Genomic DNA, 27,992 nt, shown 5'->3' on the forward strand with positions numbered 1-27,992 from the left:
GTGGCCTCCCTTAAGTCCCAAATACCATCATTCTAAATTAGACATTCACCCTTTTAACAGTTAGAATGACATAGCACACAAAAGGAAATATGTGTTTATTGTAGACATTATTTGATACAGGATCTCACTCTGTAGCTCAGGCTGGCCCAATCTCAGTCCATAGCCCAAACTGTCCTTGAACTCATGATCTTCCTCTTCAGTCTCCTGAGTGCTTGGGTAATAGGCACAAGCCGTCCCGCCCAGCACACTGTAGACTTCTTAGAATGATTATGCTAGTTTCAAGAAGAAGAAAAAAAAAAAAAAACCAATAAAGAAAACTCAGTGGTTGTACCACAGTCTTAGGTTTATTCTTTATATATCTATCGCTTAGTCTCTATAGAGCTGCTATCACACAGGATTCATACAAATTTCTTAAGATTATGTTTCCTCGTGATGTCTGCTAGCATCACTAGAATGTTTAAAAGTACCCATCACACAGCTGCATCACATTTTAACATCTATATGAGCCATAATATATAACTCCCTCCTGTTGTCACACTGGGCTGTTGGCAAAGTGTGTGCCATTCAGGAGACAGAAAGTCTGAACTCTCAGGATTGGAGGAACTGGCTTCTTCTGAGAGCTAAGTGGATATATCTTGTCCATTCTTTCGTGGTGGCTTCTAGCAATGCCCACCAAGCCTTGGTATTCCCAGCCTTTAGACATGTGTATAATTTGTCTCTGTGTTTATGTTCCAGTGGCATTCTCTCCTTCTGTCTCAGTGATGTCTTGTGAAGACATCAGCCATGTTTGAACAGGGAGACAGTCTGTTCCAATAAGACTTCACTTTAGCCTGCAGTGATCTATTTGCAAATGTGTTTCTTCTCTGAATCCTTTTGGATTAGTCTCAGAACAAAATCTATGTTGCCCATGACAGATTGTAGAAGTATCCATACATGGGCTGGATAATTGGCTCAGTACTTAAGAGCACTTGGTACCATTGCAGAGTAACTGGGCTTTATTCCCAGCACCCATATTGTGGCTAACAACTTTCTGAACTCCAGTTCCAGGGAATTTGACCTCCTCATCTGATCTCGGAGGGCACCAGAGCATGCTCATGGTGCACAAACATACAGGCAGGCAAAACATTCATTCATATAGATTGATAAAATAAATCCAAAAAATTAATATAAAAGAAGTATCCTACAGAAAGTATCCTGACAGGGCAGCAGCCTTGTGGAGCAAGGTGGGATTACTCCACTAGCTTGCTTACGGTTTCTCTCTGTGAGGTAGGCCTTGAGTTAACCATCGACATGTTGGTTCAGCCAGTGGGTAAGACACAGCTGAAAACTATGATGCAGAATGTCTTTTCCCTTGATTTAAAGTTTCCACATGGAAGAAAGCACATTTGTAAAAGATCCTTACTCTGTCACTCCCTACCCAATCCTCCTTTGTGACATAGGAGTAGCCTTGCTCTGAGCATCACTCTGCTCTTCAGAGCCCACTGTCTTCTGTCCTCTGATCCTACACATACTAAATTACCTAGGGACAGAGCCTCATGGGGAAGGCCTGTCCTGGTCAGGAACTGCTTTTTCATGGGTGAATCTAATTCTGGAGGCTCAAGGTTAGCACGTCCCAAGACTAACCGACATAGGCCACCTCAGGTTTACCTCTGTTGGAATTGGGTCTGTGCGTTCTCTTTTATTCTAACCTCCCCCCTGGTTTAATATTCAATGCCAAGTTTGGGGAGAAAAAGGAGATGTGGCTCTAGGTTTTCTTAAACATGCAGGAAAGAACAGAGCTAGCTTGGCTGTAGACACTCTCTCTACACTGCAGAAACCAAATATAGAGTGGGCACGAAGAAAGGTCCAGGGATATGTGTTGTCTGAACATGTTTGTGCTGCAGCAACAAAATACAGAAGGCTGGTTAATATAGAGTAGCCTATTGAAACATCCAATAGCAAGGTATCGGCAGGTTGGCTGTCTGGGAAAGGCCTGGTCTCTGCTCCCAAAACAGTGCTTCCACTGCTGTTGTCTCTGTGCTTGTGGTGGTTAGTTCCCTCCCGTCCATCTTAGGAGCCCTCTTATAAGTCACAAACTCATTGACTGTGCAAGAGCTTTTGTGATTGGATGACCTTATCCCAGCCCTGCTCCTTGACAGTGTTACACATGGGACTAAGTTACAACAGGAATTTTGGAGAACATAAGCACTTAGCCCACAGCTTATGTTACCTCCATCTCCCAAAAGGCTCCCTGAAGTGATGAAAGGACAGGACAGAGGTGCTTTGTCCATTTCCAGCTGCTTCTGTTCCTGTCAGCAGACATTTGAGGAAAATCTGCTCTGGGCAAAGAGCCCTCCACACTCCCTTTTGAGAACATGGAGAACCGTTAGGGCAAGCACTGTCTGCCCACAGTATATGTCCAGCTTTGCTGGCAAAACAGAGCACATAAAAAAGACAAGTTACACCACAAGGCAGGATATGACCAGTACCAGTGAGCTTCATAGGCAGTTAAGGGCCATAAAGAAAATCATAAGAGTAATTTGGAACAGTTTGAGCTGATAAAAAATATGGAGGGATGCTTGTTGAAAGAGGGACTATTCTAGTCCAGTGGAATAGCGCGTGGAAAGAAACCTTGCAACTAGTATAATATGCTTTCGCAAGAAATCTGAGCATTTATGGAGTCCCTGGTGGGTGAAAAGACAAGGGAGGGTCTGGAAAGATGGCTCAGCGAATAAAGCATTTGCTCACTATACAACTCCGGGGACCTGAGTTTATGTCCTCAGAGCACATGTAAAACTGGGCACAGCAGCAAGCTCTATAATCCCAACATTACTATAAGACATGGGAGACAGAGACAGGAGAATCCCTGAAAGCTTACAGGCCGGCCGGCCAGCCAGGTGTACACAACTGTAGCATCAAGAGACAAAAGACTCTGCCTCAGCCAGGTATATGGTACCACATGCCTTTGATCCCAGCAGTCTGCAGACGCAGATGAATCTCTGTGAGTTCTAGGACATTGAGAGAGAGAGAGAGAGAGAGAGAGAGGCTACCTCAACCAAGGTTGGGCGTGAGGACCAACACTTCAGGTTCTCGTCTTCTCTATAGCATGTACACCCGTGCTCACACTCACATACACACTCAAGAAATTAGCAACGAGGGTGTGGTGATGGTGGCCCATGCCTATAATACCAGCACTAAGGAGGAAAAGGTAGAAGGAGTGTTCCAAGTTGCTAGCCATCCTGGGCAACATAGAGTGTTCATATGGAGCCAAGCATGCAGACTGGAATTCCACCTTGGCTGTTCTCATAGCCAAGGTCTGGAGAGTCACGTGACCTTTCCAGGCCTTAGTTTTCTTATCTTCGATGTGGGTGTCATCAGGGAGACGAGAAAGACCAGGCCTCCTCTTATTTTGCGCTCACTGTCAGCACAGGTGTTGTCTACTTATATATTAGCTTTCCCACAGAGCAACCAAGTGAGGCACCACTAAAATAATCTCATTGTGCCAGTAAAGTGGAAGGTCCCAAGATGCTAAGCCCCACTCCGTCAGTCTCCAACCCCAAGGAGCAGAGAAGCAAAGCCTGCACAGAGCCCACGTGTCTATGACTGGGCCAGCTGCTCTTGAGGCTGCCCCTGGGGTTTAGCAGTAGAAGACGTTATCCTAGGTTGAGATGACCTTGAGCATCACCAGCGAAAGGACAGCAAGGACATCTTGCAAGCAGAGTTCTTAGTTTGCTGCTTTGTTGCCTGTATTTAAAATTATAGGTTGTGTGTGGCCAGGGAAGGCCTTTCAGAAGAGATAAGTAACAAGCTATTTTAGGATGACTCTTCCCGTGACATAAATTATGGTTTGGAGAGGAGAGAGTTTGGAGGTACCAGAGGCTAATTAGAAAGAGATGACACAGTCTGGAAGAAGGGTAGAGGGAGTGGGGATGAAAGAGGAGGGGCAGACTTGAGAAACCAGCTCCTTTCAAATGCATAATTTCACAGTCTAGCCTGGCATTCAGGCCACGGACCTAAGATGGTTTTCATTGGTTAATGGTAATGGTTTTCATTGGCATGACCTGGGAGAAGTGGGAGAAAAGAAAATTGCCAATTGTTTGCTGTGGAAGGTTCTGAGCAGTTGAGGAGCCGAGGGCCCAGTTCAGGGGACACACTTTTCTTCTCAGTTCTACCCCAATACTGCAAAAGAAGGAGAGCAGTAGTATGCTCTGACTGGTATCATAACTGTGGCTCTAGAATGCATGCCTTGGCTCCAGCTCTCCCAACAGCTAAGGCTTGTCTGCCCATCCCAACAGCCAAATAAGGGGCCGAGGAATGACAAGGAGTGGAGCTCAGTGCGAGCAAGTGAGCATGTGATTCCATGTGGCCAAAACTGGGAAGAACAGAAGCGGCCAGCAACTCAAGTCCCTCTTTGGGTCCGGACTTGAGCTTTAGTTTTAAACAAAGAACTGGGAGGGGGGGGTTGGGGGCAAGGAGAGGCCCTGCTCAAGTTCTCATTGTCTCAGCTCTAGTTCCGAAAAGTGGTCCAAAGAAGTTCTTATTGCTTGAGAGGAACAAAATGGTTCTGAGGAGGTGGCTGCTTCTGTTCTGGAGTGTGGCCTTGCTGTTGTGGATAAACACACTTACCTGGGGTGGGGATGGGGTAGGGTGGAGGGAAATAGGGACAGTGTCCTGTCCCAACTTTGCTCTTTCTTGAATCCAAGGTGACTTCAGGTTTAGGACAATGATTTGATCTCAATACCTTCACTCTCAGAGGGGCACTGAGCTAAACTAGGCAGACAGACACGCCTTAGTGATCATCATGCTTGTGTTTGGTCAAGCAAAAGCCTGAGCCAAGGCCAAGGGGATGGACACAGAATGAAGGCAGAGGTGCCAGGCTTTTAGTTACCCTGTGGGCCCACGTGAGCAAAGGCAGCTGCTGGGTGGCTGTTCCAGATTTAAAAGGTGATGTCAATCTTCCTGGCCTTATGAGCACTGTGAAAACCCCATGCTGTGCAGAGTGAAGTACAAGGGTTAGGGAGCCCGAAGCTGCGCTTGGATGGAGGTTTTCACCTGGATTCTGAAATAAAGAAGATGAAGGACATCCATCAGTCTTGCTCTGGTGGAGGCAGACTAGGGAACACTGGCTCTCCCAAGCCCATTGGGCAAGCTTTTCTACTCCTGCCTTGCAGCTATCCTTGGTTGCCATGGTGACCACAGCAGCCAGTGTACAGATTGTCTTCAGTTCTCAGACCCCTCCCACAGGGTACCAAGTGTAGCCCATATGCCTCATGTAGCAATTAGAAAGAAAGATGATGCCCACGCCTTCCCGAAAATGGTGGCAGTATTAAATCCCCAGATAACAACCCAGTGGGCTTAGATTAAAAACAGAATTCTTTGCATCTCTTTATGAAATGGACACCCGTGTGTGGGGGTGCTGATGTAGAGTTACACACTGATAATGATCACGCTAAAATGGAAGATGTGTTTCTGAGAAGACAAAGATTAAAAAAACCTGCGTGGAACAGTCACCATTAAGAGGAAGAAGCAAGTTTCAGAAAGGACATATACCACAATTCTGTCTGTGTGGTGTTAATTCTTCCAAAGATTTGTGTGGCCTTGGCTAGCGCATGTGTCCCTCATCTGTGATGAAAAATTCCAATTTCCCTTGCCTTCTGTTGTCTTTTCTGGTTTTAAGGCAGTGTTTTACTTAGGGTTACTATTGCTGGGATGAAACAGCATTAACGAAAGCAACTTGGGGAGGAAAGGCTTACATGTCCCAAATTGCAGTCCACAGAGGGAAGTCAGGGCAGAACTCAAACATGGCTGGAACCCAGAGGCAGGAGCTGATGCAGAGGCCATGGTGGGGTGCTGCTTACTGGCCTGCTCCTCATAGTTGGCTCAGCCTGCTTTGTTACCAAACCCAGGACCACCAACCCAGGAATTGTGCTGCCTATTATTTGGGATTGTGCCTATTGGGCAACCAATAAATACCCAGCTGGGAAGTGGTGCTGCACTCAGGAGGCAGAGCAGGTAGATCTCTGTGAGTTTGAGGCCAGCCTAGTCTACAGAGTGAGTTCCAGGACAGCCAGAGCTAAAATAGAGAAATCCTATCTTAAAAAACCAATAATAATAATAATAATTTTTTTTAATAGAAAGGAAAAGAAAAGACCCTACAGGATTATCTGCCTACAGCCATACCTTATGAAGGCATTTCTTTTTTTCAATTGAGATTCAATTTTCAATTGGCTTTAGCTTGGGTCAAGCTGACATAAAGTATCCAGCATAAACCCTATAGCACAGGCCAGTCTCAAACTCAATACATTTCTGAGGATGACTGAATTTCTGATCCTCCTGCCTCTACTTCCCAAGTGCTGGGATAACATATGTACAAAGCCATGCCCAGTCCCCTTACACTTTCTTTTTCTAACTTTTATTTTGTAATAATTAGAGGTTCAAAGAAAGTTGCAAAAATAGTTCAGATATCTCTTGTGCCTTTCTTTTATCACGTGGTTATATTTTATACTTCTGTGAAAACCCTGAAAATTATCACTGTTACAATGTGTCTATATGTGTAAAAGTGGGAAGGGTAGGAGTATGTATAGGTATAGGTGAGTGTGTGAGCGTGAGCGTGAGTGTGTGTGTGTGTGTGTGTGTATGTGTATAGATAGATATAGGCATAGATTCCACAATAGGATGGCTGCCTGTAACCACGACCACCAATAAAATCCAGACTATTCCTTTACCACAAGAAAACACTCCTTGAACCATTTCAGGACCATTTCAGAGTCCACAACACTTCCCCAGCCTCACTCACTATTCTCATCTCTAACAGCTTAATCCATTTAAGAATGTCTATACTCGAGACTGTCATGTAAGTGGCCTCACTCTGCAGGTGTCCTTTGGAGAGTGGCTTTTTCTCACTCAGCATGGAGCTCTCGGGATCTGGTCACTTTCTTTTCGTGTCCAGGTTCCTCCTTTCGCAGTTTGGCACTCTCTGGTTGGATGTAGCTTGTTTAGTAATTCACCTAATTTGGAGAATTAGTCGAATTACTAAACAAATGAAAATAGAAACACTCCTCGGGGTTTTAATGCAGATAGAAATTTCCATTTCTGCAACATCAGTATTCATGTGTGTGAGTTGTAAGTGGATGTTTGATTTGGGGGTGAATGTTTAGTTTGAGGGGAACTAGTTCCTGGCGCCACCGTGTATGTTCATGTCCCCACCAGCAGAATCTTCCTGTCTTCACCAGCACTTCAAACTCACAGTATTTTTTATTTCTGTCATCTCACATCTTGTCTTAATTCTGTTTCCAAATAACTAGTAATTATCCATTCATTTGTGTTTACGTGTGATGTATAAACATGTTTGCGTATGCTTTTGTATACGCACGTGTGCACACATGGACATGTTTTGTGTACCTCATTTCTGTAAGGAAAAGTTTCTTATGGAACCCAGAGCTCTTGGTGAACTGGGCAGTGGACTTCTGCCATTACCTCCCTCCCGGGACTTGAATTTTAGACATATGCTACCGAACTCAGCTCTTTGCATGGATTCTGGGATGAAACTCAGGGCACCACGCTTTTACGGCAACTCCTTCTAGACAGCCATCTCCCCTTGACTACCTTGTTCTATGTCTGTATTTTCCAGCTGTGTATCTTTGGTGAGGGCTGTTAAAACGATTCCTCTTGTTATGAGTTGGATTTTTTTTTTAAGACCTTAGAGTCCATGATATGTTCTGAACTTTGTTTTGTCCTATTCCCTCCCCCTCCCTCAGCCTCCTTCAGAATCTTACTATGAAATTCAGACTGGTTTTGACTTGACCATGTTCCTACCTCAGCCACCATACTCAACTCTTCTTTTTTTTTCTTTATCTTCTATGTCTTTAAACTTTTCTGTTTTCTGTCTCTTTGTTTCCCTAAGCTGAGTAGTCAATGTGTTAGATTTACTTTGATTTCATTGATTTGATTTTCTCAGTGGTGTCTAATCTTCTGGTAAATAAATATTCAGTGAGTTTCAATTTTGCTATTTTCTTGTTAGGAAGTGCTACTTTATACTTTTCTAAATTTGCTTAGTTTACCTATGAATATTGATTTCAATTTCCTGCACATATCTTCCAATTTTAGTATATGTGCTGCCGAAGCGAGCACCTGCACATATTTTCAAACGTGTATTCTTTCATTTTATTAAACCTGACAATTTTCAAGGTTATGTCTCAATTTTATTGTATGGAGACTGGGATCTTTCTCTGTTGCCTGTAGGTTCTTTAATGGATTGTTAGTGGGTCAATGGTGTTTTAATCCATTTATTTATTTATTTTGTTTTTTCAAGACAGGGTTTTTCTGTGTAGCCCTGGATGTCCTGGAATTCACCCTGGCTGGCCTTAAACTCAGAGATCTGCCTGCCTCTGACACCTGAGTGCTGGGATAAAAGGTGTGCACCACCACTGCCCGGCCTTGTATTTATTTTTTTTTAAAATGTTTTATTGTAAAATAAAGCCTAGATAAAAAAATATAAACCAAAGAAAGGGATGGCTACCGAACTATTGAAAGGCAAGCACTGTTGCTACTATCACCTGAATGTAGAGATTGGCCCTGGTAGGAAACCCATCCATTGACAGGTTCATTGACCTGTCTCAGCTCCAGTTAGTAACTTTCAAAACTGCTTATCTCATGGACACACCCTTTTTCCTGTGTCTTTCAAGGATTTCAAACTCTAGAAATCTGCATAACTCACAACTAAAGGGGATGAGCACTCTGAAATGTACAAAGTCAGCTGCATAGAATGTAACTGCCTCACACAGGCGTGGAATGCAGCTCTCTCACACAGGCGTGGAATGCAGCTCTCTCACACAGGCGTGGAATGCAACTGGGCCAAAGCATGAGAAAGACATATTGCCTCTCCGCTTATTTGGCTCTGGTGCAACCTCTTTTCAACTAAACAGACCAAGCTTCATGTGTCAGCCGCCAAGATAAAACGCCTGACAAAGACAACCTAAGAAAGGCAGACTTTGTTTTGGCTCACTGGCTGAGGGTGCCACCCACTCGTGTGGGAAAAGCATGGTGGCAGGAGTGTGAGATGAGTGTCATACTGCACCTGCAGTCAGGAAGGAGAGAGAGGGGATAAAGGCCCCACTAGCTCACTTTCTCTGATGCAGGGTCATGGGTGGCACCGCCCACAATCAGGGTGGATCCTCCAGTTCAGCGTTTCTGGAAACACCCTCAGAGACACACGCAGGAGCCACGTGCGTCACGGTGATTCTAAGTCCCGTCAAGTTGGCAGTGAAGGCTGAGCATCACATCTCCCACCCGAAGCTTCCCTCTCTCTGCACAGAAGGCTCCCAGATCTGACCTGGGAGGCCTGTAGCATCACCCAGCTAGTGATCAGCTAGATTCCCATACAGCCCCCTGCAGCCTCACTGCCTAGACATCCTGTAAATGCCTTATTTAAGGGCAGCTGCACATCCAGTGTTGCTGTGTCGGCACCTTCAGGGGACAGCGTGCAATAGTGACTTTCTCAGCTTATAAAAACCTTCCCTGGCACGGGAACAATAAGACATTTATTGGAGGGAACCAGGCTAGTATATTTTTCTTGTTTGAGCCACTCAAGTCAGTCACCGCCGGGAATTATAACTGAGTTATTCCATTATCATTAACCTACGTTTTCGTGGAGTGTTATTGAGCCTCCTCGTTCTTATTAATATGGTAGCACATTTTTGAAAACCTTTAGCCCTCCCCCACAAATGTTTTCTTTAGTGCTGATTTTGATTCCTGTATGACACAGCTGGGCTGGCACATGTCATGTCGGGGCCCTGTGGAGTTGAGAACGCTACATTGGATGATTATGAAATTGGGCTTGATTGATTTAATCACTGTAATCATTGGCATTGTTCGGCTACGAGACCAGGAGGTTTTCCTTCCAGCAATTATGCAGGATGAAGTCACATTTTGTGGGGAGCTCATCCTGTGTTTATTTTCCCCTAGATGGAGGACGGAGGCCTAGGCATGAGCCCAGGTCCCAGCATTGCCAGGTGAACCTACATGATCCCGTCAGAAAAGGAGGGCCAGACAGTGATCCCAGTGAGCTCTTCACTGTACCTGACTCCCACTAGACTTGGCTGTGAAATGAATTTATGTCTAAGTCAGTATATGCTTGCGTCATTGTCCTTCAAAGAGGACTAAGAGGCAGAATACCTGTTCCATGTAAAAGCTCTGTACATTCTGCTTGTTTTTCATGATGAGACTTTTGAGCAGCTCTCAGGAGCTGGTGGAGGGATTGTTTCAGTGTATGTGTGAGTGTGTGTGTGTGTGTGTGCGCGCGCGCGCGCGCGCGCACTCTCTCCCATGACTGTCACTCTCTATCCTGGATAAGTGCCTTCCTCCCTGTGGTTTAAATATTCATTTAAATTACTGACCACACAAAGGCGTGTCTCCCTGTTGGGAAGAGAAACTTCAACAAGATGGCTCTTCAGTCTCTGAAGAGGGCTTTGGAGAAACCCAGCAGAGCTTGGGTTGTTCTTATGTTGGCGATTTGGTTTGGTTTACTTGGTTGGTTGGGTGGTTGGTTGGTTTTGAGACAGAAGCATGCACTGCAGCACAGGCTGAGCTGGAACTTTTGGCACTCTTCCTGTCTTAGTTTCCCCAGTGCTGGATTAATTGTGTGTGTAGAGCACACCAGGCTGGAACTGCTGTCCAGTCTCAGGTCTCAGTGCTGTGGCTGTGGGGTTGCTGCTTTGGCTTAGGAAATTGAGGATAGCTGGTTTTCCAGAGCCATGGGAGTGCACACTGGAAGGGGGCTGTGTGCTGTGAGGACATGGAGAACAAGGAGTCTGAGAAGTGTGTTCATCCTGTCAGAGGGCAGCATGGCGCATTCTCTGCAGCTGTCTGGTGGGTGGAAACTGGACCCTGGAGGCCTCAAACCCTCATTTTGCTGATGAGAAAACTGAGATGGGCACAAAACGTCAGGGTCATGGAGCTGGGAGGAGCCTAGTGGTCCTACAGGCTCAGGCCCCCTGACAGATTCATAGGACAGTTATACGCAAGAAATCTGTTTACAGCCTCTAACTGAATCCTTTTCTCACTGATAAAAGTGTTCATGGGCAGAAGTTAGAGAATTCCTTAAAGAGTGTATTACTTGCTGCTGAGATAATATGTGACCTAACTTTGGTGTGGGGGAGATGGGGAGGGGGTGTGTGTGTGCATGTGTGCGCCTGGGCCCTGCTCTCCCAGTATCTTGAGCCCTGCTACACATTGTAGGTGTTTAATAAATGTTGATTAAATAAAACAAATTGGTTTGGGTATAATCAGAGGGGCGGACACAGTTTCACTGTTCTCCAAGGAGAGGTAAGAGGATTCTGATGCTTCTGAGGAGCAATCTGAGGATGGCAAGAAAGGACTGAGTGCTGCAGAGAGGCAGGAAAGAGAGATGGAAGGGACCATAGAAGGCCCTATGGTCAGTGGGAGCAGATGTGGTCATGGAAAGCAGATGTTTCACTGGAACCATGAAGTATATTCTCCTGACACTTTAGGAAAGTCAGCATGGCTTTAACTGAGGGGTGGGGAGCACCCAGGATTATTGAGGAGAAACAGAGGATCTGGATTCCCCTTGCAGGTTGGTGGAGGGGTGAGGGGGCTGGGTTTAGAAAGCAAGGGCAGGTTCTGTAACCCTGGGAGGGATTTCACATACAAGGTCCTCCACTGTCCTCCTGGGTTATGTCCCATGAAAACACCTGACTAAAAACCTAGAAAAACAGGGAAATGCCAGGTCAGTCAACCAATAAACTACAGGTCTCCGCAAATAACATTCAAGTGTTGTGAGACTGGACGAGAGATGGATATTTATCCATAACCCGTGGGTTCAAGCACATCGAGTGAGGAGAGAGGTAGACTTCACACTGATTTTCAGTAAAGAAGCCGGGGCGGGGAAGGCAAAAGGAAAGAAAGAGTGGGGGAGAGAGGAAGACAGAAGATGATAGAGTAGGGATAGAGAAGGGGGGAAGGACAAGGAAGAGAAAAGAGAAGAGGGTGGGGAAGTTCGGAGGAGAGAAGAGAGAAAGAGAAAAAAGGAGAGTGATTAAGGGAGGAATGGAGAGGAGAGGGAGAGAGGAGAGAGGCTGATTCCAGTCCCAGTCTCTCTACTCCTCAGCCCTGAAGCTTGGGTGATTTTTGAAAAATCATGGAGCTTCTCTAAGCCCATTTTCCAGACCTGGAAATAGGGAAATGACAGACCTGGCTTCCCTCATGAGCTAACCCAGGTTGAACACCACCAACAGCGTCCCAGCTCAGTCAGGCTGGCTATGGAGGTGGTGGTATTATTGCCATGGTGAGTAAACAAAACGCTACTGTGGACTACTGCAGGGAGAGTTTAGAAGGACATGCGAGAGGAGGAAAAGACTTTTATCGGGGGGTGGCACTCCCATAATCAGCAACAGCTTCAGTACAGACTCTGTCCTCCAAAGTGGACACTGGCCATGGTCACAGCCTGAGTTCATGAATGTCAAGCCACCCGCCATCTTTGTTTATATCTGTAAGATGAGACTGGCAGTCACTGGGTGCAGCCAGATGTTGGCCAGCACTTTTCAGCTACCCCCACAGACAAGAGGGGAATTCATACTGGACACAGGACCTGACTGTCCTGTTTGGAAGGTACTAGCTGAGCACCTGTCCACGAGGAGGTTATTGCAAACAGGCTCTGAAATTGCTGGGTAGTTTAGGAAGAGTGTTTGGCAGAGTTACTGGGAGCCTCAGTATTTTTCTTCCTCTGCAGTATTAAAGCATCCTAGGATGGAACACAGATAAAGATGAAGTGATGAGAGACACTGGGGATGGCCCTTCACCGCCTGAGGCAGCAATGGAGGCCTCAGGACACTGTGACTGGACAACTTACCTGCTGTAGGAAACCACAGGGGCTGCACTCACCAGAGCGCAGACTGGAAGTCAAAGCCGTGAGCCATGGGCTGTGCACACCCAGCTCCAGAATCATAGGAGCACACCATTTGGCAGGTTGCCCATGCCGTTAAAGTTAATAAATCTGGGTGTGGTTCTGAAAAACTTAATGAACCTTGCCGGGTTAAAAGCTATAAAGTAAGGAAAGTAATTGTCCCAATGTCTTAGGGTGTTTGTGAAGTTCAAAGTGGAATACTAATGAACCACAACTTTGGACATCTTACTATTGGTATTATTAACAGTAATTATCTTACTTGGTGGAACCCAATTCGGCAGGATGACATTTGGAAACATGAAATAAAGTTCTACATGCGAGTCCTACAGAGATGTGCAGAGACAAAGACTGGGTTCATTCAGAGTTCATGGGCGGAGATGGTAGACATGTTTTTTGTGGAACAACTATGAACAGAGCCAATGCAGCCCGAAGCTCTCACAATGTGTCCATCCTAGCTGCTCCTGCCTCAAGAGTCACCTCTAAGAGGGAGGAGAGGATGAGAAGAGGGAGGGGGAGAACTGGATCCTTTAGAAAAGGCTGGTGCTGGTGGCCATATGTAGAAACTGTCCCGTCTGAGGAAGGGTTTGATGCACTGTGCTATTTACCTGTAACCAGAGGAGGGTTAGAGGATAGAGGTGTTCGGGTCTAGCTGGAGGTCTCACGTGTGTTATAACATCTCAAAGGTTGTGAGAATTTCTTGTGGGGGTACTGCTAGGAGGTGGAACTTCAGAGACAGATTTAAGACTGGCGTAGCCAAGAACGCTCCGTGAAGAAAATAGTTAGTCCTGAAAGCATAGCACACTGCCCCGGAAGGTCAAGCCCCTCCCACTGAATGCATGTAGGTATTGTGCTTTTGTTCTTTTGCAGAAATGATCCGTTATTTCAGCTCAGAGCCTCAAACGTACTAGGCAAATGCTCTACTCCCTTTAGTCTTTTACTTATCTTCACTTTTAGACAAGGTCACTCTAAATTGTTGAGCAGCCCTTGATCTCACTATATATCCCAGACAGCCCTGTAACGTCCCATCCTCCTGCCTCAGTCTTTTGAGTAGCTGGAGTTACAGGCCTGACCCTGACTTAGCTGTTTGTTGCAGAAAGGCCTACACAAGAGGTTAGGCCTTGATCATTTCTAGAAGCATTTTCAACCATTAAAAAAAAGGTATGTTCTTAAGAGGTGCTGCATTTTATGGGTAGAGGTGAGAGAATTTTTTTCTGGAAAACTCTATCCATGGAAATCCGCTGCCTGCACTCATACTGTAAATGGGCTCACTCGACTACTCAGGAGCAAAGGCTAAGCACAGCTCTTTAAACCTTCTCATGACATGAATGAGAAAAAAAAAGTGATGGAGAGGATGGAGGGAGGGAGGAGAGAAGGGGGGACAAAGATGACATACTACATCAACACTTATTCATTTGATCTATATTGACAACTTCTCCAGAAGGAACTTGTTAACTAGCCAATTAGCACATGAAAAGATGTTCTGAGTCATCAGGGGAAATGAAAATCAAAACCTCAATATGTACTTCACTTCCACGAGGCTGGCTGAATGCAACAGACAGATATCAGGACTGAGGGAGACAAAGAGCAGGTCTCTGTGCACACTGCTGGCAGGCGTGCAGGATAGTTTGGAGCTCCTTAAAGGTCACCCAGGCCCTGGTTATTTCATTTCTGGATCTGTGCCCAAGGAGATGAAAACATCATTTCACTTCCTGCCACCATGTCCCTTTGAGATGTCTGCACAGAAATGTGTTTTGCAAGGCTTCATTCATAGTGACATTATTCCTGATTGCTAAAAATAGAAACCACGCCTCTGTCCACCATCTAATGAATGGTTACATAGAACGTGCTGAACAGTGCAAGATCGTTTGAGAGGAAGGTAGAAAGCAGTGCTCACCCATCCAGCAATGGGGCTAAGCCTTCCAAATAGCACCTACATGAAGAAAGTCCCAGAACAGATTACATTTGCTAGAGTCTCCTGATACCAAGAGTGAAGACTGAACGAATCTATAGACACATACTTTAATCAATGATTAAAGAAAGGCAGAATGATGCACAAATGTCAAATAGACACACGGCATCATCCAAAACATCATTGGTCACTAGAAAATATTATTCAAAACTACAATGAGAGAGAGAGCACTTCACACCTGCCCAACCAGCTGCCGAGTGTTAAGGAGAGATCATTGATGAACACTACTGGTAGGAATGTGAAATGGTGCAACCCTTTTGAAAACATAAACCCCCCAAAAATTCCACATGTATGTTCATGGAAGCATTATTTATGAAGAAAAAGGAAGAAACAACTCAAAGGTCCATCAACGGACCAACGTATAAACAAAATGTGTTACAATCATATAGTGGAGATCACTCAGTTATTAAAAGGAGTGAAGTACTTTTTGATGCTGTCATCAGGCTGGGCCTTGGAAACGTGCCAGTGAAACAGCTCGCAAAAATACCACACAGAAGAGGATGTTATTTGTGTAAAGTCACCAAAACAGACAAATGAAAAGGCAAAGTAGTTTTACAGCGACTCGATTCAGAGGTGAGCTGGGGAAAGAAGGTCGAGAGGGGTGACTGTGAATGAGCACAGAGATTACTTGCAGGGAAGTAAAAGTGTCCTAGGATTATATTAGGGTCATGATCATACAAAACCATGCATATGTATACTTTAATTGTGTGTGTGTGTCACAGGTCAGGTTTGGAGAAGACTGTTCTCCCCTTCCATCACGTGGGATCAGGAATCAAACTCAGGGTCATTAAGATTGGAAGTAAGCACCTTTATACGCCGAACCATCTTACTGGCCCTTGTGGTGTACTTTAAATGGTAATTTCACTGTCAGAGATAGTACTGCAAACATCAAATCTGTTTATAAACTTTGTGGACCCACCTTAATGACATATAAGCAACTGGTAAAGGTATGGTCAGAGGAACTGAAGGGATCTGTATCAGATCAGGACACCCCAAGACCAAATTCTCAGCACAAGTGAGATTTGCCTCAGAAAGACAAAGGACAGGGAATAAGAGACAAAGACAAGCGATAGAGGACAAGGGAGAGAAGCAATATTTGTCTGGGGGTAGGCGGTAGGAGGAGCTTGAAGGACTGCCTCTGGATAGAGAGGAGACAGTGGCCCTTAGGCAAATGACAGTTTATAAAGGGAAAACCCCATGTTAGGATGAAGTGTTTAATTTTAATTGGGCATGTTAATTAGGTGAGCCAAAGGGGGTTTTTGATTTCTGGACTTAAGTACTTTTGACAGCTGAACCTTGGTATTCAGCCTCAGGAGGAGGAAATGACCAAATAAAGGAACAGACCTTGGTGGCTAGCTTTAGAAAAGTAATCTAGGTCTTCTCCATGTATAGTCCTTGGTTGGTGCATCACATTCCAAAGCCCCCCGCCCTCCAGGCCCAGGCTTGTTGGCTCTGTTGGCCTTCTTGTGGAGCTCCTGTCCCCTCTGGGCCCTTCTGTCCTCCCGCTCTTCCATTAGATTCCCTGTGCTCTGCCCGAAGTCTGGGTTTGAGTCTCAGCATCTGCTTCTGTTCCCTGGTGGGTGGAGTCTTTCAGAGGACATCTGTGGTAGGCTCCCATCCAGTTTCCTCTCTTCAACCTGTTGGCAAACTTCTTAAAAACTTTTTTGCTTGTATTTCTTATATATCTTTCTCCCTATGCCACTCCAATCCCTTTCAACACTCCAATACCAGGTAGAAAAGAGAAGAGTTAGTAGGAATCGGGACACAGTTCTCCTAGCTGCTTCCTGCTGGTTAAGGTCCCTGGGTTCCTTAGAGCCAGTCCAATCCTCATTTCAAGCGATCGCCAACTATTTGTCTCACTGCAACAACAGCAACCAGAAGCGGCAGCAGAGAAGCGGCTTATTCTTTCTCAGAGCTTCCCAACACTCTCTGGGATCTGGTATTTATTCTGTCTCCAGTGTCTTCAGTTTTAAACTCTCTGCAGCGGGCAAAGAGTTCCTCTCAGAGCTCCGAATGAGGCAAATAGTTTGCTGCTATGGACTATCTGAATCAGTCCCACAACCCACACCTGGGATTAAAACAAAAACATGTTTATATCCACAATATCAACTGCTTCCTCTGTCTATTCTCTTTGTCCTTCTGAATGAGAAGTAAACATCTTGCCTAGGGGGCTCCTTGTTACTTAGCTTCTTTCGGTCTGTGGACTGTAGTTTGGTTATCCTGTATTATATGGCTAATATCCGCTTATAAGTGAGTACACACTATGCTTGTCTTTCTGGGTCTGGGTTGCCTCACTCGGGATGATCTTTTCCCGATTCATCCATTTGCCTGAAAATGTCATGAAATCCTTGTTTTTAATAGCTGAATAATATTCAGTTGTGTAGCTGTACCACTAGGCCCCCTGCTCAGATGTAGCAGATGGGCAGCTCAGTCTCCATGAGGGTTCCCTAGTCAGAGATGCAGGGGCTGTCTCTGACATGAACTCTGTTGCCTGCTCCTCGATCACTTTCCCTGGTGGGGTGGCCCTTCCAGGCCACAGAGGAAGAGTGGCCTAGGGTCACTTGATAGGCTAGGGTCAGTTGGTAGAGGAGGAGGGCTCCCCTTTTCTGAGGACTAGGGTGTGTGGGGATAGGGGAAAAAGAGGAAGAGACAGTGGGACCGGGATGAGATGAGGGAGGGAGCTACAATCAGGATGTAAAGTGAATAATTCTTTTAATTTAAATTTTTGAAAAGTAATCTAAAGTTTTTAGCAATGCAGAGGGAATGGGAGAAAAGAGCAAGGCCTGCCGCAGCTAGGTTTGCTGTGCTTGGGCTAGCTAGAATCCACTCAGGAATGCTATGGTCAGACCTTGGACAAGGAATGTTTTCTTCTCTTCACCCTTTATACACATTGTGTTAGTTCAGGTTTCTATTGCAGTGAAAAAAGACTATGACCAAAAGGAACTTGGAGAAGAAAGGGTTTGTTTTATTTACACTTCCATATCACAGTCCATCATCAAAGGAAGTCAGGGCAGGAACTCAAGGCAGGAGCCTACAGGCAGGAGCTGATGCAGAGGCCATGGAGGAACTCTATTTGGTGTCTTGTTTCTCGTGGCTTGCTCAGTCTGCTTTCTTACAGCATTCAAACACAAGCCCATGGATGGCACCACCCCCAGTGAGCAGGGCTCTCCCACATCAGTCATCAGTTAAGAGTATGAACCATCGGCTTGCCCACAGCCCAATCTAACAGAGGCATGTCAAGTAAGGTTCCCTCTTCCAAAGTGACTCCAGCGTGTATCAAGTTGACATACCACTAGCTAACACAACTAACACAGTGTCGACCTGGCACACAAACACATCACTGTTAAACCATAACCTTTCTTGTCGTCCACAAGATACCATATTACTATCAGTGTCACAGTATAAAACATATTTCAAACTTTAAAAGTCCCACAGTCTTTAAAAAAAATTAAAAACTCTAGAAGTTCAGCTTCTTTAAAACATCCAAAGTCTTTTTAAAAAATCGAAGTCTCACATAAAATAAATTAAAAACTTTATTCGGGAAGGAAGAACCAGGGCACAAACCATAATCTGAACAAAGCAAAGTCAAACTCCAATGGTGAAAATAACACGGTGCACCGTGTCTGGATTTCACTCAGTATCTTCTGGGCTACAAAGGGCTGGGATAATTGTACTTCTCTGTCTGCTGTTCACAGCACAAAATCCTTGTCTCCTAGGCTCAGGCTAGCTCCACCCCTCAGCTGCTGCCATCTTTGGTAGTCCATCCATGGCACCAGCATCTCTGAAATGCTGGGCTCCTGCTCCAAGTGGGCTGCACTTTCACCTATAACTCTCTTCAGGGATCCTGACACTGACCCATTGTGCCAAGCTTCACCTTTTCTCCGTGACCCCTGGCAACCTGGGCCTTCCAAACCATTTGGAAGACTTGAGATGTCACCATGTTCGGCTGTCAGCACAAGTGCAACCTTGACTACCACTAGACTACAGCTTCCGTGTGCTGATCCTGAGGAAACACTTCCCAGATTTTGCCTCTTTGCTGCTGGTCTCTTCTTAATCAGAGCTGATTCTTCAGCCCCAGCTGACCAGTATTGATCTTCGAAGCAAAGATCTCACATTAATGGTTCTGGTTTCTTGTTAACCACAGCCAATTCTTCAGCCCCGAGTGACCTAAGCTCAAAATTTCAACTGGCCCCAATAGAGACTTTAAGGAACGCGTGAGCTTCCTTCTGAAACTGCATGAGCCCAACTCCATCATCAACTCCGTTCCCACAACAGCTCATTACACTCTGAGTGCTGGATGGGTTTTCTAGCCCAAAGTTCCAGAGTCCTTCCACAATTTCTCTCAAAACTCAGGGTCAGGTCTGTCACAGCAATACCCCACTTCTGGTACCAGTCTCTAGCTTAGTCAGGGTTTATATTGCTGTAACAAAGCACCATAAACATGGGCAGTGCGGGGTTTTGTTGTTATTGTTTTGTTTGGTTGTTGTTTTTGTTTTTGTTTGCCTTATACTTCCATACCACAGTCCATCGTCAAAGAAAGTCAGGGCAGGAACTCAAACAGGGTAAGAATCTGGAGACAGGAACTGATGCAGAATCCATGGAGAACTGCTGCTTACTGGCTTCCTCCTTTTGGATTTCTCAGCCTTCTTTTTCCTAAACAGCCAAGACCACAGTCCAAGGTGGCACCACCCACAGTGAGCTGGGCCCTTCCACAACAATCATCAATTAAGAAAATGCGCCATAATCTTGCCCACATGCCAATCTAAAGGAGACATCTTCTCAATTATGGTTCTCTCTTCCAAAATGATTCCAGCTTGTGTCAAGTTGACCTAAAATTAGTCAGCACACATGCCAAGCCTAAGCTACTGACCATGGATGTTCTCATCAAAGCATTGGGTATTGATACAAGAAATATCTGTCATGCCAAGAGCTAGGTCAGACTTACCAACTACTGACCAATTCCCTCCAGCACACCTGACTCCATACCCACTGCTCTAGTGAAAGGCAACATCACTCCTTTCTGTGGCAGGAGGCTTCTAACATTTGCTTTGTCTTTACTGTTGCCCTGGTGATATTCATCCTTCATCCAGCAGCTAGAGGAACGTCTCTTCTGGTTAAACTGGTTGCACATCTCTTCCTATATTAAGGTTGCAGGTAAATTTCCTTAAAGCAGCTCACAAGGCTGAGCCTGATGGATTTCTGGTGACCATCCCAAAGCAAGTACTCTCCTTGCCTACTCCCTCCCACCCAACGCTGGACTTAAAGGCTTCATTTCTCAATTTCTAGGGTGAGCATTCTCTTTGCTTCTATTTTTGTTTTGTATTGTATGTTTTTCTTACCGTTGTGTTACTTTTGGTTTGGTTTGGTTTGGTTTGGTTTTCAAAGACAGGGTCTCATGTAACCCATTCTGGCTTCTAACTCTCCATCAGCTGAGACTGGAACTGGGGTCCTCCTGCCTCCATGTCCCAAGATCACAAGTATGTACTACCATGCCCATCTCTTCTCTTTTCTCTGGACCTTTGAACTACTGCTTTCCCTGCTTGTATCTTTTCACCCACCCTCATCCATCTCCACACAGTCCTCTCTCTAGTCTCTGCTGGCCCAATCACTATATTTCCATTCACCCTATATTCATCTGAGTAAGACAAATCACCATCTTTTAGGGATCATGGGGAAATCACTTTCTCTACAGGTCCTCTCTGGTTCCCATGATCTCATCGAATGTGTTTGCAAAGAGCAGAACCTTGGGCTTCCCCTACGATAAAGAGCATCTGTTGCATCAAATTGGAATTGCCTCGTAACTTTCCCCAACTCTCCATAAAGCTAAGTGGCATGCCATGCTTCAGAGCACATGTAAGCAATGGAGATAAAAATAGTACCTGCAGCACTGGGCTAGTGTGAGGATCAGGTGAGATGGTATTTGAGTAAGAACACTGCTAGGGCATTACAGGAATGGCACTCATGCATGTTTAAAGCATTGTGTTCATGCTTTGTAGACTCTAAGTACTCAGGGACAATTTGCATTTTCATCACAGTTACACTGAGGGAAGATTTTGATCAATTAATCAGTCAAATATACATATAATTCAAAGTTACCTCAGCATTCCAATATTCAGGATAGGTAGTGGGTAACAAATAAAACCAGTTTTCAAAGAAGATGGGAGAAGACAGAAGCATAAGCAGTTAGCTTCATAAGGCACTAACTGGTGGAACGAACATACCTGTGGTCCTAGCACTTTAGAAGTGGAGGCTGGAGGATTCAACATTAGTCTTGTCTGCATAATGAGTTTGAGGCCAGTATGGAGTACAAGAGACTCTGTCTCCAAAAACAAAAACAAAAAACAAAACAAAACAAAAAAGTTTAAAAAGAAGAAAGTAAGATAAATAGAGATGGCTTTTTAAACTAGTAGAGAAAAACCTGCAATGGTGGCTCATGTCTATAATCCCAGCACAGGAGAGTCTGAGGCAGGAGGATTACCATAAGAAAGCCAGTCTGGGCTACTTCATGAGTTCCAGACTAGCCTGGGATACAGTGAGAAACATTATTCCTCAACAAATAAATAAATAATAAATATTTAGAGAAGACATAGCTTATTTACAAATGAAATCTGGATCATTTTCGTCAGCCTTTTGAGGATCCTCAGGAGGATGCTAGCTCCTTGGAATCCCAGGCTAGGCACTGAGCTTGGAGCAGGGCACCTGGCTTCTCTGCACCTCATTTCCTCATCGGTAAGTACAGGTTCCTATGCTGGGTGTCACGACCCAGTCTGTAATCCCTGCACTATGGAGGCTGAGGCAGGAGGTGAATATAAGGCTAACCTGAGCTACACAAAGAGAGCTAGTCTCAAAACAAACAAACAGATAAATAAACAAAATAAAATAAAAACTAACATTTAAAAAGAGATGAGTTATAAGGACTAAGTGATATAATGCTCATATGTCACAGATGATATGGAATACCTAACTGCATATTTTTATAAATTTATATTAAAAACACGACTGCAGATTATATCTCAGAGGTAAGACTATAGATTGTTGTTTTTAGGATTTTTTCCTTTTAACTGTAGGTTCTAATAAATCTGCAATAAGCATACTCTGTTTTTAAAACAAAAGGGAAAACAAATGATTTTTAAGTTTAAAGTATTTTAAAAATCTCACCACTGGAGAATATTTGTGGTCATGTAAAAATATGTATAATCTACTATTAAGAGAGTTATATTTGGGATAACTTGGATTATGAAAATACTTATTATGCCTGTATATATAATCTCATAGAAAGAAAGTACCCACAGCTCCTGTCTCAGGTCTGAGTTACAAGTGATTTTGACTTTTTTTTTTTGCTTTTTCATGTTTCCTAAGTTCTCCATGAGGATGTGATTCTTAGCAATAACAAGCAGAAATACGTTTTTTTAAAAAAGAGGAAAACAGTATGATTTTTAACAAGATCAAAGAAAGCTTTCCATCTGAAACAGGGGGGAAGAGAGGATGGTTCCAGATTAAAAGGTAAAAGAATAAAGTGAGTCCCAACTAATGTCCTATATTTATCTTTGCAATAGAAGGCAAGAGAGAGAATGGTTTAGGCTTTGAAACAGTTGTGAGGAGTGAAAAGGTCTAATTAGACAGTTTTCTTTTAAGTGAGCAGGGATGACAGCCTACCATGTTGAAAACCTAACTAACCTCATAGTGAGGACTGGAGACTTGTGCCCCCAGCTCCCAGCAGCACAGTCTAAGATCAAGGCTCCAGACAGACAGGAAAATACCTTTTGTTTTCCCATCTTGATTAAGTCCATGGCTGAGACTCCCATAGAAAAAGACAGCATAACAAGAGAAAAACCTGCAAGTGTATTTAATATGAGACTTATTAAACTGTTATGAGACACAAGGGTTTTCAGAAATGAAAACTCTTTGTCCTAAGCAGAGAAACCTGTGCAGACTTATGCTTTGGACTGATGAAGAATGGCCAGTTGGACAGAGAGGGGATTGGGTAAGAGTGGTCTGATTTACAGTGTGAGCTGGGGCATGTGGGTGTTGAGTTCCTGGGGTCTCTGAGTGTCTGTAGAAACAAGAGCATTCCTTCCTTCTAGATGTGGAGGAGGGACATCTCAGTGGGGGGTTATGTTGGTTTTGGAGAAGGATGAGGGGAAGGTGAGACCAACCCAGTCCACCTTCTTTCTTGGTTGTTGCTGTTGAGAAAGGATCTCACACTATGGCCCCGGCTGACCTAGAACTTGTAGCTCAAACTGGCTCCGGAGTTAGAGGCAAGAAGCACTGTTCCCAGCTATACTGGTGGAACTGTAGGGTTTTGTTGTTGCTGCTGTTGCTTCTTGCCCCCCTTCCCCGCACCCTGTACTGGGGGTTGAACCTAGAGTCTTGCACATGCTGGGCAATCCCTGTCACAAGCTGCATTGCCAGCCAGAACTCATCTTCTACCGACTGCATGTCTCTTTTCTTAAACTCCACAGTGCCACATTTTGGCATGTCATGAACTGAAGCCCATCTCATCGGATTCTGGTGAAGGCTCCTCTCTTGCTTTCAGCTGCCCTGCTTCCTGGTGTATGCACTCTCTGGCATGTCTGTTACAAGGACGCTAATTTAATTAGGTCAGGGCCCCACCCTTACGGCTTCATTTAACTTTACTTCCATACTCCAGGTATAGCCGTAACTGCGGGTTAGCACTTTCGAGTATGAATTGGGAGATGGAAAGATGACACATCCGAAGAAGCCAGCTAATTCCAGGCCCAGCACTTTCTCTCACCACACACCCACATCAGCTCTATGACTATGACTGTTCGCCTGTGTCCTTTGTCCTCTTAAAGCTTTCACAGAGCAGACCCCACGCACGATCTTTGTCCCCTAGATTGCTGGGAATCTGCCCAGACCAATTTATAAGGGCCAACCATTAAAACTAAAGAAATGTTGTGAGCTCTTTGGTTAAAGCAGCCATGATATTGAAAATTAAATTCTATAAATGGAGAATTAAAGAAATAAAATTTAAAACAATGGTTAAATGATGTCCCATACCCATCAGTCCTCACTTACTACACTGGAACCAGAAAAGCAAGAGCCTGATATTCCTGTTTTTCACACACAAGTGCACCTTCGTTGGTATTAATATTGCCGCTGTAAAGTGCAATGGCGGAGGCACCATCAAGTGGTGAGCTAAGCTACCTGCTGCGCACTCCTACCCAGCTTATGTTCAGCGAGGCTGTGCTCCTTCAGCGCTAATGGAGGGAATATGCTCGCCACGAACACCAATACACACTGCAAATCAGTGCTCCCGGTCAGAACCAGCCCTCGGTCTCCATCAGCATGACCCTCAGAGTCTGTCCTGCCACCAGCTCCCACCAGTAAATGCTGAAAGGATGGCGGGCCAGTGACAGAAAGGGATCATGCAGGGTTGGCTGAAGGCTGAGAGGAGGCTGGCGAGGCGGGGCACCACTGCTGCCCACACCTTGCTGACCACACAGCCTGCAGCTTCGACTGTACCATTTCCTCCACTGCGGCTTTCTCATGTCGGCTCCTGCACATTGTGCAAAGGCATGCAATGTGGTCCAGCAAATGTGTGCTTCCTATTTCTGAACTCTGTTGCTTCATCACATTTCAAAAGAGGTGTAAATTTTACAATCCGGTTCATTCCATTAGAGACAGCGGTGTGGCAATGCCCACTGCCGTATCTGTATTTACCATACGTGACATATTTACGATTAGATCCAGAGGAAGGTAGGCAGGGCGGGGTCCTTTGGTGGCAAGGTCGCCTCACCACAAGTTCCGTTCCCATGCACCCTCTTTCCAGTGCTGTGCAGAAAGGGGAACTAGATTTCAACCTTCAAGGTGGCTACTACTGTCGGAAGACCAATGAAAATTATGCCCAGAAACTGCCCAAGCCAGAGCTGGAAATAATCATTCCTACCAAAATTTTGTATGAGTGCTTATGGACAGTATTTCCTTGAAGCATTTGTAATGCATGTGTCTATTAAACATTGCACAGTTTTCAGGGCTAGGAAGGAGGCTCAGTGAGCATGCATAAAGCCCTAGTTTTTATCCCCTTCACTGAAAAAAAATTAAATATATAAATATTTAAACATATAAGTATATACAGCTAAGTATGCACGTATATACATATATAAACTTTCTATTTAGAGATATATGTAACTGATATACATGTATGTATATATAGGCATATATGTTTATTAAACAGTTTTTGTTCTTGTTGTTTCCTTTTATTTTTTTTTAAAGAAAGTTTTGTTACGTATCCCAGACTAACCTCAAACTCGTGTGTCCTTGAACACATGACGATCTTCCTGCCTCAGCCTCCTGAGTATTAGGATAATAGACATGAGCCACTACACACAGATAATATAGAAATAGAGTCTCACTGTGCAGCCCAGGGCAGTCTCAAACTCAAGATGCCCTGGCCTCAATCTCCCAGATGCTGGAATTAGAGGCTTACACCACCATACTTCATTTAGTTTTCTTTTGCTACATCAAAATGGGGGAATGACTGAAAATGAACAATGAGACAGACTCCCAAAACAACAGCAAACACAGGAAAGAAAATGGCAGAGAGGCATGTATTGTCGCTACAAACATGTTTAGAATCCTTTAGTAAGCTCCTTTCAAAGAGGTCCTTCCATGGGAGTCATATCTTTGTCAGTAAACTTTGAAGCTTCCTAGCCCCTTATTTGGTAGACAAAACCATGTAAGCTCGTGAATTGGATGATTAAGATGAGAAAATGTCTGTTCAGCCCTTTTGTACCAGGACCCAGAGTGGCACAACCTTGTATCCTCTGTATCCTTTATGCTCTGATTCTTAGACACTAAACAATCAAACAAACAAAAATATTTGCGAGAGTGGAAAAACATCACCAAGGTTAAACACTTGCCAGCAAGTTCTGTGTGTGAGGATGGGAGTTCATATCCCCAGAAACCCATGTAAATGCCATGTAGGTATGGTGGCCTGTGTGTAATTTCAGCCTTAGGAAATAAGAGAGACAGCAAAGCCCCAGGGCAAGCTGGTCACCAAGAATAGACATATCCACAAGCTCTGGGTCTTCTTGAGAGTTTGAGTTAGATCAAAAGACCCTTCTGCAATGAGTAAGGTTGAAGAGCCAACAAGGATGATTCCCTACGTCAACCTCTGTCCTCCACATACACACATCCATACATCCATACACATGGTACCCACCACATGCTAACACACATATACTCATATACATGAACACACACACATGGTGGCCACTACTCTCTCAGATGTCATCCCACATGCATAAACACACACACACAAACTGGAGAAAGAAATATACTTGAAACATAAATTGCATCTGCACGGAACATGAACAATGTTTTCTTGCCACTATTCCCCAAACAATATGGCGTAGTGCTATTCATGTAGCACTTTCATTATTAAGTATTATAAGTGACTTAGAGACAGTTGATAACATAGAGAAGTTTGTGCTGGTTACATGCAGTTAATATATAGAAGACACGTGAGCATCCATGGGCTCTGGCTTCCAAGAGGGTCCAGGATCCAGTTCGTGTGGACACAGTAAATGGCTCGTTGGAAGAAGTACATCTTTCCATAGGGACTCTCTGGGTCAGGCCCTGTGTGATGGTGGTCCTTCCCTACCAGGTTGGACAGTGTGACAAAGTTTCCTCTAGGTAAAGAATGTTCCCAACCATCCTGATACCTATGCTTTGGTGGCCACTGCTCTCTCAGGTCATCCCATCTTGATGTGACCCTCCTGAAGTGCATTCCGATCCCCAGAGAATGTCTGGGAACTAATGGCTTATTCATCTGAAAAAGGCCCACAATGTCGGTGAAGACTGACTGGCCTCAGGCCTCCAGTGAGAGTCTCAAATAGCCTTGGTCTTACAGGCATCACTCTAGAGCAGGTAGACTGCCTTAAGAACTGAGAGATGAGACCTGGAGTTTCAGGTCCAATGTCCTGGCTATCCTATGAGACTTAACCCCAAGACTGCAGGGGTCAGCAAAGAAAGTAGAAAGTTTGGTAACCCAGGATCAAGCAGCAAGCCTTGTGCACCAAGCTGTACCTGCTCTGATGGAGAACGCCTGACCTTTGCACCTGCAGGTGTTTTCCTTTCATGTAGATGGAGTGGTTCTGCCGTGTCTCTAGGAAGTCTCTACGGTTTCACTCACAAGCCCTTGAAAATATGCTGGCTTATTTCAATGACCCTAACACATGACATGTACCCTCCTGCCCTGTCACCCAGTTCCCTTGTCCTTAAACGTCCTCTCAGTATAAAGTGAGCTTCCTTCCTTGCTTCAAACGAAGATGGAAAAGCAAGCACTACTTATCCTCGAGTCCTTAGGAAAGCCAGTCTCTTTATCAGCCTTAATATTATCATCATCAAGTACTGCGGGACCCAGGAATGCAACCATCAAAGACAAGACCCACATTTCCTAAGAGAGGGGCAGACACAGAGGGACGGTTTCAGGACGTGGACACAGAGCTCAGCAGAAGGCTGTTTGCCTTGCACGCATGAGGCTCTGGGTCAGTCCTGAGCACAGCAGAAAACAAACGAAAACCCAAACAAACTATTTGGGCTAGCATGGTGGTGCGCATCTGTACGCTCAGCGCCTATTAGGAGGCTGAGGCAGTAAGATCACTGTAAATTCAAGACTAGCCCGGTCTACAAAAGTAGGACCCTGTATTTAAAGCCAAAACAAGGGCTGGAGAGATGGCTCAGCAGTTAAAGCCAAAACAAAACCTAGCAGAAGGAATTTCCCCTCTAAGGCATGTCTTGCCAACAGGCCCTCACAGTCACGTGATTGGAACAAGCACTTACTAGGACTGTTATCAGATTGTATACGCAGTCGCCGCACATTACTTTAGCACAGTGTCTTTATCAAACACCACATAGAGAGGCAGGCTTCCTGTACCATTCCAAGAACAACTGGCACTCAGCACCCTGGTTTTAATATCAGGGCAGTTGTACTAGTCTATAAATAACGACTCCCGAGCCACAGAGAGCCACCGGAAGGAGGCTGTTTGGTGTTGGCGTTGGGACTTACCTATGCTGTGCAGCTTGAGTAGAGGCTAGTTCTGCCGCAGCTGCTGCCTCCACCTCATCACCCAGGATCCCTGAGCTTCCCCTCTTTTGCAG

At 44.8% G+C, this 27,992-nt stretch overlaps 1 protein-coding gene and 1 long non-coding RNA gene across 5 annotated transcripts in view; one reads left to right on the forward strand and one right to left on the reverse strand.

Annotated features, from left to right (window-relative positions):
* Ripor2 (RHO family interacting cell polarization regulator 2) overlaps positions 1-27,992 on the forward strand; it is a 206,565-nt gene that overhangs the window by 58,966 nt on the left and 119,607 nt on the right. The window lies entirely within an intron of this gene.
* LOC132649356 (uncharacterized) lies at positions 100-27,966 on the reverse strand. The gene is made up of 3 exons (XR_009587791.1): positions 27,901-27,966; positions 4,868-5,038; positions 100-272 (listed from the first exon to the last, which is right to left on the reverse strand). It is a non-coding gene; the product is annotated as an uncharacterized LOC132649356 (long non-coding RNA).

This window comes from Meriones unguiculatus, chromosome 19 (genome assembly GCF_030254825.1).
Source record: "Meriones unguiculatus strain TT.TT164.6M chromosome 19, Bangor_MerUng_6.1, whole genome shotgun sequence".
Classification (NCBI taxonomy): Eukaryota; Metazoa; Chordata; class Mammalia; order Rodentia; family Muridae; genus Meriones; species Meriones unguiculatus.